The 12,286-nt window shown below is 39.6% G+C and overlaps 1 pseudogene; it reads right to left on the bottom strand.

Annotated features, from left to right (window-relative positions):
- Positions 1 to 334: 334 nt before the first annotated feature.
- Positions 335 to 398, bottom strand: LOC133764986 (small nucleolar RNA SNORD77; annotated as a pseudogene).
- Between the last annotated feature and the right edge of the window lie 11,888 nt (positions 399 to 12,286).

The following is a 12,286-nucleotide window of genomic DNA, read 5'->3' as shown; positions in this document are numbered from 1 at the left end:
CCAGGAGCCAGGAGCTTCTTCCAGGTCTCCACATGGGTGGCAGGGGCCCAAACTTTCTAAGCCATCTTCCACTGGTTTTCCCAGATCATTAGCAAGCAGCTGGAACATTAGAAAGGGAGCAGCAGAGATAAAAACTGGCCCCATTATGGGATGGTGGAATCATAGGTGCTGCTTTAGTTGCTTTGTCACACTGTCAGCCCCACATTAACTTTTTAAAATAAGAAACCTAGATATATTTATTCTTCTTTATCAACATTCTTTAGTTGCTACCTCCTACTAATCCTAATCTCTAAATAATTATTACATCTGTCTCTCTATATATTTCTTTTTTTCCAGATACATCAGACCAATGATACATCTCTTCAGAATTCAATCTAACTATGCAACCATCATCGTATAATATATTTATATCTTAAACTATCATAATTTGTAATCAATGTCACTACTATGGCTTTCTTTTTTTAAAATTTATTTATTTATTTATTTATTAATAAATTAAGGCAGAGTTACAGAAAGGCAGGGGCAGAGAGAGAAAGAAAGGTCTTCCATTCACTGGTTCACTACTCCCCCAGATGGCTGCAACCAGGATCTAGAAGCTTCTTCTGGGTCTCTCATGCGGATGCAGGGTCCCAAGCACTTGAGCCATCTTCCACTGATTTCCCAGGTGCATTAGTAAGGAACTGGACTGGAAGAGGAGCAGCCCGGGCTTGAACCAGTGCCCATATGGAATACCAGCACTGCAGGCAGCAGTGGCTTTTACCCGCTGTGCCACAGTGCCTGCCCCTGCTACGGCTTCTTAAAATACCTTCTTAGACCAAGCCTTTCCTTCTTCCAGTCTTCATCTCAGCAATGGTGACAATGTCACAATAGTACTTAAAATTCTTAATTAGCTTTCAACACTTCAGAGAGATTTCAAGGATACAGATAGTAGGTTAGGATTAGTAATTCTAGAAATGAACATCCAATAAACTTGTGGTTTTCATAATGCAGGATCCGGAAATTTAAAATCAACAAAACCAACTCGATTGGCAGGGATACATGGAAGCTGAAGGACAAATATTGTGATAGTTACCGTCTTCTATTAGTATGAATATCCAACTACTAAATAGGATGTAAGTGGAAGTGGTTTAGTGTGGAATCTCAGATATGGGAAATGTAAACTTGAACAGTTGTATTTGTTTATAATAACAGCTACCAAATATTCTTTAAAAATATCAGCTTTTTGGAAAGCTATCCCCTTTGAAGATATTTCCATCTGGTCATATAACTTTCCGGGCATTCTCTTATATTAAAAATTTCCTATCAGTTCTGAGAAACTCAGACATCTTTGTTCTAACATTTCGATCATCTCTCAGGGCCTCTGTTACCCCACAGGATACCAACGTAAAAACAAGGAAATAATGACCCTTCTTCCTGGCAGATGTAGTGACCTGCACAGGTTAAGTCTCCTCAGACTGTATGAGATTCTAGCAACCTGAAATGATGTGGTCTGCTTTGAACAAACCCACTCCTCTTTTTTTTTTTTTCTAATCTAGCTATGGGATAGGAATGACTAAGTGAAAACAAACAGGCATTTCCTAATCAGCTGTAACATCACTGGTTTTCAGGTATTTCCAAGATGATTATCCACTGAAGGTGAAATTGTCCATCCTTGACTGTATACCTCAGAGTTACCTGTGCCTATTTCAGTCTGTGTTAACCATAACTTTAAGGCATAAGTCACTGGATTCCCCCAAAATTCTTCTCTTACACCAATTTGTTTTAACTGGAACAATTCCCCAGGCTTTAAAAACATTTGATATTTGTTATCCTGACAGCCCTATTCAAAACTGAGATATGAAAAATGATCTATTCATTGGAACGTATGGGAAAGAACTATAAAAACCCTTAAGACTTGGTTTGGCAGAGACATTTTCCCATTCAAAAATAAATAGTGTTTTTGACACTTGCTGTGATACTTTGTAGCTGGCAGCTGAATTCTCTTGGCCTCTGCCCAAAACTCTGGACTCAAAAGCTGATCATAAAATCTCTGCTTTAGTTGAAGATAGATTTAAAACTCTTAATGATCATTTACATGTCAAAAATAAGACATCGTATTAAACTAGTTTTGAGACACAATGCCTGTCCAAACTTCTATAATACATTAAGAATACTGTTTTTTGAATAATAGTATGTTACTTGTGTTTTTCTGTAAAAGAATTTATGAGGTAGTTAGGATAGGCTTTAATGCCCATTTTACACTTACAAAAATTGAGATGTCATGAGTTCCAGAGCCTGGATCAGCATATTAAAAAAAAAAAAAAAAAAAGGTGGCTGGGTCTATAGCTCTAGACTTAAGCCTATTCTCTTTCCATTTATATCACATGCTTTTCAATGTATATTTTTGCATAATACAGCACAGAAGGACTTGGAATAGTAATCCTTCCTTTAAATAAGGCTGAAAGTAAATTATACAACAGTCTTAACCAATAATGGCTTGGAGATTCATTCACTCCACCCTTAGCATTAGTATTTTCATGCTTTACTTGAATATGAGAAAAGAAGAAGGAGAAGAAAAAAGAGGAGGAGGAAGAGGAGGGTGAAGAAAATGGGGAAGTTTGTTAACAGGAGCAGCAATGAGATTGGCATTCAGCTTTATAGCAATTCACTCAAAAATCTTATTTTTTTAAATTAAATTGATTTAGTTGAAAGGCAAAGACACAGAAAGATCTTCCACATTCTATTTCACTCCCCAAATACTTGCAACAGCTAGGGCTGGGTCAGATTGAAGTCAGGAGCAAAGAATTCAATCCAGGTGTTCCATAAAGGTGATGGGAACCCAAGAACAGGAGCCAACATCTGCTGTCTCCCAGGGTGTGCATCAGCTGAAGCTGAAGCCAGGAGCCAGGGGGCTTCTTTCAGGTTTCCCATGTGGGTGCAGGGGCCCAAGGACTTGAGCCATCCTCCGCTGCTTTCAGGCACATTAGCAGGGAGCTGGCTTGGAAGTGGAGCAGATGGGACTCGAACTGGCACCCTTATGGGATGCTGGCACTGCAGGCCAGGCTTTAACCCACTGAACCAAAATGCCCACCCCTGCCCTGTATCTTTATAGTAAAATCTTTTTTTTTTGCTGAGATACTCTTTCTTTGCAAATTAAGAAGTCTTAACTGCTACTGTGCTGCTGGTACACAGAATAGAGAGAATTAAAATCTGTGATTCTCCCTCTGAGATGGTGTGATGGTCTTTGAGCAAAGGAATTATGTGTGTTGTGAGAAGGATGAGAGAGATGTGGGGCCAGTGTTGTTTCTCAGAGGTTTAAGCTGCTACTTCTAATGCTGACATCCCACACTGGAGCACTTGTTTGAGTCTGGCTGCTCAGCTACCAATCCAGTTTTCTGCTAATGCACCTGAGAAAACAGGGAGAAATAGCCCAAGTACTTGGGCCCTTCTCATCCATGGGAGAGGCTGGAATGGAGCTTCTGGCTTTGGTCTGGTCAGATTGACCTCACTATTGTGTCCATTTGGGGGAATGAACCAGATAGAAGATTCTCTCTCTTTCTCTCTCTCTCTCCTTTCTCTCTTTCAAATAAAGAAATATTTAGAAAAGTTAACTTAGATTCAATATTTTCTTAATTAACTGTCAATCTATTTGTATATAATTAATGTCTCCATCTTTTTTAAATATCAGAATTTAAGTCAAATTTTTCACATTCAGAATTAAAAATTATAATGAGTTGTTCATTTGGAGATTTGTCCATAATTTTGGTCTTTGTCACTTAAAAAAATTGGCTGTATAATTGATGTTTGACTAATTGCATACTTATGTGTGAAGGATACAATGTGGTTAAGTTTTCACATGTGTATACTCATGAAACTACCAAAACAGTCAAGGAAATCAACATAGCCATTGCCTATAAAAGATTACTTAAGACCCCTTCTTTTTTTATTGTTTTTTTTATTTAATAAATATGAATTTACAAAGTGCAACTTTTGTATTGTTGTGGCTTCCCCCACCCCCCGCCAACCTCCATCCCTCCCTCCTGTGGCCCTCCCCTCTCCCACTCCCTCTCCCATCCCGCCCTTCATCGAGTTTCATTTTCAATTACCTTCATATACAGAAGATCAACTTAGTATATACTAAACAAGGGTTTCAACAGGCTGCCCTCACACAACCACACAAGGTATAGGGTATTGTTCGACTAGTAGTGTTGTTTTTAAGTTTCATAGTAAAACACATTAAGGACAGAGATCCTACATGGGGAGCATGTACCCAGTGACTCCCGTTGTTGATTTAACAATTGGCACTCTTATTTATGACGTCAGCAATCACCCGAGGCTCTTCCCATGAGCTGTCTAGGCTATGGAAGCCCCTTGAGTTCACCGACTCTGAATTTGTTTAGTCAAGGCCGTGTCACAGTGGAGGTTCCTTCCTCCCTTCAGAGAAAGGCTCCTCTCTCCTTGATGGCCTGTTCCTTCTGCTGGGGTCTTGTTCACCAGGGTCTTTCATTTAGATTGTCTTTTTGCCACCGTGTCATGGCTTTCCATGCCTGTGAGACTCTCATGGGCCTTTTAGCCAGATCCGAATGTCCCAAGGGTTGATTCTGAGGCAGGAGTGCTGTTTTGGGCGTTTGCCATTCTATGAGTCTGCTGTGTGTCCTGCTTCCCCCACGGGATCATTCTCTCCCTTTTAATTCTATCCTTCATTATTTGCTTACACTGGTCTTATTTGTGAAATCTCTTCGACACTTACCCTATCTTTTTGATCGGTTGTGTACTTATACTTATCATTAAGACCCCTTCTAACTCTTATCTCCTCTATTCTGTGCCCCTACCCTACTCCTGTCACCACTCTGCCCCAGATTACCTGCTCCAGCCCTCCCTGGCTCATCTCTGAACCCACTGCCTCTTAAAGCCTGTCTGCTAGACCTACTCTATGTGGAAACATAGATTTTGGAAATAAAATAAATTATCTGCTTTAATTAAAACAATAACAAGAACAACATTGTATGCAAGAAAAATATTATTTTGTCCTAAAAGTGTTTTTTGGGAGCCTGGCCTAGCAGGAACTACTTTGGAATGTTCTGCATTCAAATGGCTGTTTGTTTTCAGTACATTTTCAGTGGCACATTTTTCACCCTCTGAGTAGGGCAGACAAAGGCTTTAATTAAGCAAACATCACATGGGAACTTTTGCCCCCAAAGACTTTATTGGCCCTAATAAGCAGAGGCAGCTGTAGACTCTATCAATGTTAGATGGTCTGTTTATTATGTCCACTTATTTGTACCGCATTCATGAGGAAGCATGTGGAATTTATCAACTTTAATTAAAACTAGCTGAAATGGTGGAAAAAATATCCCAAGCAGAAATGGGTCAGGTACAATAGGAATATTTTTTTTAAAAAAGAGTCATGCTGGGAATATTAACAAAGCTTCTTTGGGAAAACTAAAGGAGGATATCTGCTGTTCCTACTGTAAGTAACTGCCTGAGAGAAGCTTAGACATTGAGAGGCCAGGTGGAATTATACTAACAGAGGAGCCAACGAGGTCAGAGCATTTCTCTGCCCTGCCTGGATTCCCTGAGTGACTGCTAGGACTCCACTAGGTTCCCTACTCAGTAGACTAGGAGGAGATACATACATTTTGTCAAGTTCATTGAATTCATCACTTAAGACAGCACATATAATTAGGTATGGAAGCTCCTGGAAGACTCTCTTAGAGATCAAATTCAATAATTAACAAAATTAGTACTGTAGACTTAATTTATACTGTGATTATATATATAGCTTTTATACTAACAGTGAAACACTTGTATCTGAGGCTCAAAAATATTAAGGGATTTATAAATGTCATCAAGTTAGTACATGACAGAGCCAAGAGCTGAAATTCTGTTTGCTTCTGAGTGCCAGACATTTTTCTATGCCATACAGCTTCTCTATATTAGTCAAAAGAATTTAATATTTTGGACCTGTACTGTGGCATAGTGGGCTAAACCTCTGCCCATGGCCCTGTCATCCCATATGGGCGCCAGTTCTAGTCCCGGTTGCTCTTCTTCCAATCCATCTCTCTGCTATGGCCCAGGAAAGCAATGAAAGATGGCCCAAGTGCTTGGGCCCCTGCACCTGTCTGGGAGACCTGGAAGAAGCTCCTGGCTCCTGGCTTCGGATCGGCCCAGCTCTGGCCATTGCGGCTATTTAGGGAGTGAACCAGTGGGTGGAAAAACTTTCTCTCCGTCTTCCCCTCTCTCTGTCTATAACTCTGCCTCTCAAATAAATAAATAAAACTCTTTTTAAAAAAGAATTTAATATTTTGGCTAACAGGTTGCTGACATGGACAACTGAAGATGAACAATTTGAATTCAAGCCTTTTCTCTTCTTAGCCTCTCCAAGGCTCAGTTTCTTCATTCACAAAATCAGGGTAATGAATCCTTCTTGAAAATGGTGTTATACACGAGATAAACTCTGTGGAAAGGTCAGGAAAATCGCTGGTAGATGCTATTTCACCTTCTGGTCTCATTTACACTCTGCCATGACCTATTTTACCTCTAAATTTTGAGCTGGGGATTCTTGATATCTCTTTAGAGTAGTGGGGCTTGTTGCATCAAGCGATATTGAAGAATAAGATAAAATGAAATTCCCAACCTTCCTGCTCTAAAGAATAGAAGGCTTCGTTATTTGTTCTATTTCCCCAGGAAACAACCAGAACAGAGATGTCTCTGCAGTACAGAAATTGTGAAACTAGAAAGAAACCAAGATTAGTTCTTCATGGAAACCTGCAACAATTTAAAGTAGGCTTCTCAACATTTTCTAGCGCAGTCTCCTTAAAGGCAGAGAGAATGAACTGTATCCCTATGTGATCTGAATGTCCCATGGCAAATAGGGAATTTATTTAAAGGATATAGTTTTGTCTTAAAAACAGTACAGTTCTGCAATATATGACAGTACATCCAAAAAGCTCATAGAAAATGGAACCCATGCTTACAGTTTTTCAAAAATGCACATTTCTACTTTTTGATGACCACTTGTATATGCTTTTTAAATCTAAAATCATAAAATTATTTGTTTACATCCTCTGCAACCTGTTAAGGCATGCAGTCACACCTTTGAGAAAATGAGCCTTTCTCATCCTGTGGCTCCTTGTGCCTCCCTGGAGTACCCTAAGAAGTCCAAAGGAGGTGCCATATTCTAGCCTGAGGAATACAAGTTCAGAAAGAATTTCAACCAAGATAGAAATAAGCCAAATAATGATTTTTGTCTTTTAGGAATTATTTCTGAGGTGTTTGTCATGGAAATAAATTCCTTTCTGGCCCTAGACCTAACCTTCTGCTAGCAATCCCTGAGAGCTCAATTATTCTAGATGAAGATGACAGAGAGGCAAGAGAAAATAGGTTCTACTCCAATTACTCACTTTTCTGTAAATGTCACTGTTTGTATATTAGAACATCAAACATTAAATTCCTCAGTTAACTTACCATTTAAGTGGAAGTAAGATTTAATGAAAACTAATGAGATGTCATAGTCTGAGATCTTCCAGTTTTATAGTTTATTCCATTATTAGGTTTATTTTTTAAAAAATTTTTATTTATTTTCATTTTTTATTTGAAAGGCACAGAGATACAGAGAGATTTTCTATATGCTGGTTCATTCCCCAAATGCATGAATCAGCTGGGGCTGGGCCAGGCTGAAGCCAGGAGGCAGGAACTCAATCTCAGGTTTTCAGGTGGATGGCGGTCTTTGTACCATCATCTAGTGCATCCCAGGATGCTCTTAAGTGGAAAGCTGAATTGAAAACAGATGAGCTAGGACTCAGCCAGGTCCTACTGACAGGGGCTGCAAGCACCCCAAGCTGCAGCTTCAGTGCTGCGCCCAACACCAGGTACATTGCTCAGATCCTTCCTCTCAAGCCTTAGGCCCTCATTTTCCTAGTTGCCCCTGGTTTAAGAAGTATTAACTCTTCTATGGCTCTCAGCTGAGTCTAACCAGGGACTGCTTTCAAAGGCTGCTACCTGGGCTAAAGTTAGGCCTGACTTCCATGCCACAATCCAGAACACCCCAGCTGCACAGCTGCCAAGCAGACTGGCTCTTTGGCTACTGTATCGTAAGTCAACTTTTCTTGTTATTTAGTCCTGCTTCCCTCACTTGTTTGCAGGCGTGGTCCTGCAAATAAATATTCCTCCCTCTCCCCACCCACATAGTCTGCTTACTGGGGAACACAACCTTTGAGTTTCTTACACTTGTATGTTCACGATCTGAAATTCTCCCTGCATAGTGATTTCATTAGATAGCATCTATGAATTTAAATGTGAAAATAATCAAATCACTTCTGATTATTTTTAGCCCTTGTTTATACTCCTGTGGAACTGTGGTCTTTCTATAGTTTACTTCTTGAATATTATAATTTGTCATGTATTAAGCCTATGATTACAGAGTGGACTGAAATTATTTTTTTGCTAAATTTAGAGGAAAAAAAGGAAAGAAGGATGGGGATTGAGAGAGTGGGAGAGGGAAGAAAGAAAATATGGTTATCTTCTTAGAATTGTACTTATGAAATCCATATGAAAGTAAAATAACTACATGAATCTGAAACATCATTGGTATATGACAGGTAACTACACACAGCAAAGTGATCATTTCCAGTTCGACTTGCTTCAGTGAAAGCATTTATTATGCTTCAGGCACTCAAGCTATTTGATTTTACATATTTGATTGTACTGATTTTCATAACAAACTTATAACAGAATTATATCAGTTTAGGAAATGAAGAAAATAAAGACATGCTCACTTGCTGACCCTCTGAATTTCAAGCATGGCCTTGCAAGCTGCTTTGGCTACAGAAATGGTAGCAGAAAAGCTGATGCTTTTGCTTTATTTCCTTCCATTGCCACAGGAAGCAGATACACCAGATGGCAGCAGGAAAATCAGATCCCCAGAATATAAAAGCTGGACCCAGCCTCTTGTCTGTCTCCCTTAGCCCAAGGTATCCTTGCCTGCCCTTTATCAAAAGGAATTCACCGGCTTACGGGAGTGATCCAGCTGGCCTTAAAAGGTTCTAATCACCAGACTCAAGGAATCATTTGCTTCTCCAATAGATAAGAACTTTGATGGTCAGTGAAGTCCTGAGGTGGTTGGGGAAATCAGGTCTGCACATAAGGTAACTGCCACCTTCATGTAACCCCCAGACAATTGGAACCCACCTGACCATCATAAATTCCTTAAAGAGCACAGCATCACTGACCAATCAAAGGAAGGTCATGAGTTCCACTGGCCAACCAAGAACTTGGACACAAGCTGATCATGAACCTTTCTTCCCCAATTTCAGTGTATAAGAACCTTCACCTCACTCCCTGGGGAGCCTGGGAATTAAGGAATAGCTGCCCAGCTCCTTGGTCTGTGCTTTGCAATAAATATTTACTTTTCCACCTCCTGATGTCAGTGATTGTCTTTCTGCACATCAGGAGAGCAGACCCAGTTTGGGGGTTCTACAGTAATGCCTCCAACTATTTGGAGTATTGTTTGGCAACAGTGGTTTGCCATCTTTTCCTCTGAATGAAGACAACATGATCCAGAACTCCCATCATAACCAGAGATGGACATGAACATAGGTAAAAAGTAATCCTAGTCATTTTAAGTCACCACTATCCAGGTTTTTTTTTTTATCACAACATAATCTAACTAACCTGATTGATACATAGATTTCAACTGAAGAACACATTATTTTTTAATCTAAGCTGTATTATTATAAAATATTCATGTAGATATAATTACATTTGAAAATCAGATTTAACATATACTTGTTTAATGACCTTGGGTTTTAATTTCTTTTTCTCAGTCTTCATTGACTCATCTGTAAAATAAGAATAACAATACTTTCATATAGCATTGATGTGATGGTTTGATAAAACAAGGCCTGTAAAGCTTTTAGCAAATTGCCTGATGCATTAACAGAACCAAATAAGTGTTTTTACCGAGTGTGGTCCTCTGACCCCTGTGTCTGAAAGTCATTGTTAAAAAAATGCAGATTCCTGAGGCCATAATAGACCTATTGAATGAAGTCTCAGGATGTGATCTACATTTTTAGCAAACCCTTTGACAATTACTCATTGGAATGGGAAAATTATTGTAGTAAACAAATGTTAAATACTTCTATAAATATAGAAATGATTTACACAGGCAAAAAGCTTCCAGTGAGGTTCTTGAAATGACCTTAGGACCATCAACAGAAGTCATGGATTGTATAATGAATGCATCAAAGTGGATGCAACAGGGGATTTTGCAGAATGCAATGCACACTTCAAAAGCAGTAACATCTAAAGGAAAAATCTTTGTGCCTCTAAGTATCACATGAGCAATAGTCTGACGAAGGTAATCTTAGCTGATGGCGATCAGGAGGATTTGGAAGTTGGAGACTGTCTGAAATCAGATGCCTGTGACATCAGATGCCTGTGATTATCAATGGCAATCCAGACAAGGGACACTTCCATTAGTCACTCCAATAGGTTAGCGATTCTAAAACCTAAAATTTCCAAGTGTAATTCTAGGCCAGAAATTTTATTTTATTTTTTTGCTTTTAGCATTAGAGATGCTTTTGACCCCTGCTGCTGTTTGAGGCAGAGTGAGTAACTTTGCAGTTGGGTATTATATTCCCAACCCCCTTCTTGCCAACTAATTTTTCTCTATTTCTCTCATCCTGAGTTTACGTTAACTAGGTTTGTGAATTTACAAGGCAAAAAAGGGAAGTTGAAAATAACTAGTGTTGATGACATTGACTCCAGTTCCAATGAAGCAATTAAGCTTTCTTTTTCAAGAGAGAAAGGGAGAGAGAGAGAGAGAGCACCAGAGAGCATGTGTTCTGGCTTTTAGTATTGTGGGCCAGAAGGGGAAAACTTATATTCAGTGAACCCGGAAAAAGGGGCAGGGGAATGATGGCTGTGGTCACAGAAAGTGGCTGAAGAAACACAGGGTAGGAGTTTAGCTTTAAGGACCACGCATCCCCAAAGAGCCGTCTTCCTGGGCAGAGAGCTAGACAAGGAAACTTCACGGCAGCCTGGAGCAGCAGAGATAGGGAGACCATTACTCGTTCAACGCATCACACCATGGCAAAGGACAAGGAGAAAAGAAATATGCACACGATGATTTTACTTCTCTCCTCAAGATGTTGATGCCTGCTAAACACCATTTCAGGATTCTATAGGTCTCACTACCTTCCTGTGCTACCAGTGTTTTGAATCATTGAAGGGAAGAGAGAAAAGAACGCATACCAGTGGTCCTCCAAATAGCTCATATTGAATTTCCCACACATTTTATTAGGTATCAGACTCTTCAAGGTATATTAAATAATATTGAGAAATTTAAAGAAATGTGGTTTTCCTTGCATTTTGAGTGTTGGAAAGTTTGATCACTCTTGCCTAAGTTATATTTGGGTCACCTGGCAGGCTCACATATTTAGGTTTCTGCAAGATATTGGCGTAGAATATAAATGTAAAGCAAGTCTGTGGGACCCTGATCTAGGCTTGATCTGAGTGAATAGCTGCAAAACCATCATTTCTCCAGTCTCATATTATGCAGAGAAGTAGGAATCAGACTCACCAGTTGCCTTCACTTTCTTCTGATATCCTTTCAGGAATTCAAATATGAAACCACAGAGCAATCTTCCACGGCATTCACTACTCTGACTGCACCAGGTTATCATTTAGAATTATGTAATTATAAGCATTTTTAAAGTATAGACTCTAATTCTTTTATTAGCTGCCTCCCAATAGCAGATGTTGCTGCTCGCCCCATTGATCACCCCATCCTGCCCTGGCACTTTTCTTTCTAGTGTATACCCACAGGGCTCTGCAGAAAGCCCCTATGATTCTCTTCTGAGGGCATTTTCTGAACCTTCAGACTCCAAAAGGCCAGAAGTGCCATGAGTTGGTGCAACAGGGAGCAGCCTCCTGTCAAAGAGAGGTGGGAATTAGAGGATTACTGAACATCTTTCTTGCCCAGTGGCACAGGGAGACAAGTAACTCTGTGACATGTTCTACATTGTCTCCATGAGTTACCTACTCCAATTGAACCCCAGCTGCCCTCAGTATGAACTTGCCTGATACTGCAAAGTTTGCTGGCTTTCTTCCATTTCCTATCTCCTGTTCCCATTTCCCATTGGTGCTTCCTGGAGCATCTCTCAAATATGCTACTTGTACCTAAGTGTTTATCTTCCTCAGGGTAGAAAATGGATGTTATAAATATCTATCAATCTTTTTGTTTTAACTTTTATTTAATAAATATAAATTTCTAAAGTACAGCTTATGGATTACAGTGGCTTTTTCC

This window comes from Lepus europaeus, chromosome 7 (genome assembly GCF_033115175.1).
Source record: "Lepus europaeus isolate LE1 chromosome 7, mLepTim1.pri, whole genome shotgun sequence".
Lineage (NCBI taxonomy): Eukaryota > Metazoa > Chordata > Mammalia > Lagomorpha > Leporidae > Lepus > Lepus europaeus.
The sequence above is the reverse complement of the archived record's forward strand: the minus strand, read 5'-3'. Positions and strand labels throughout refer to the sequence as shown.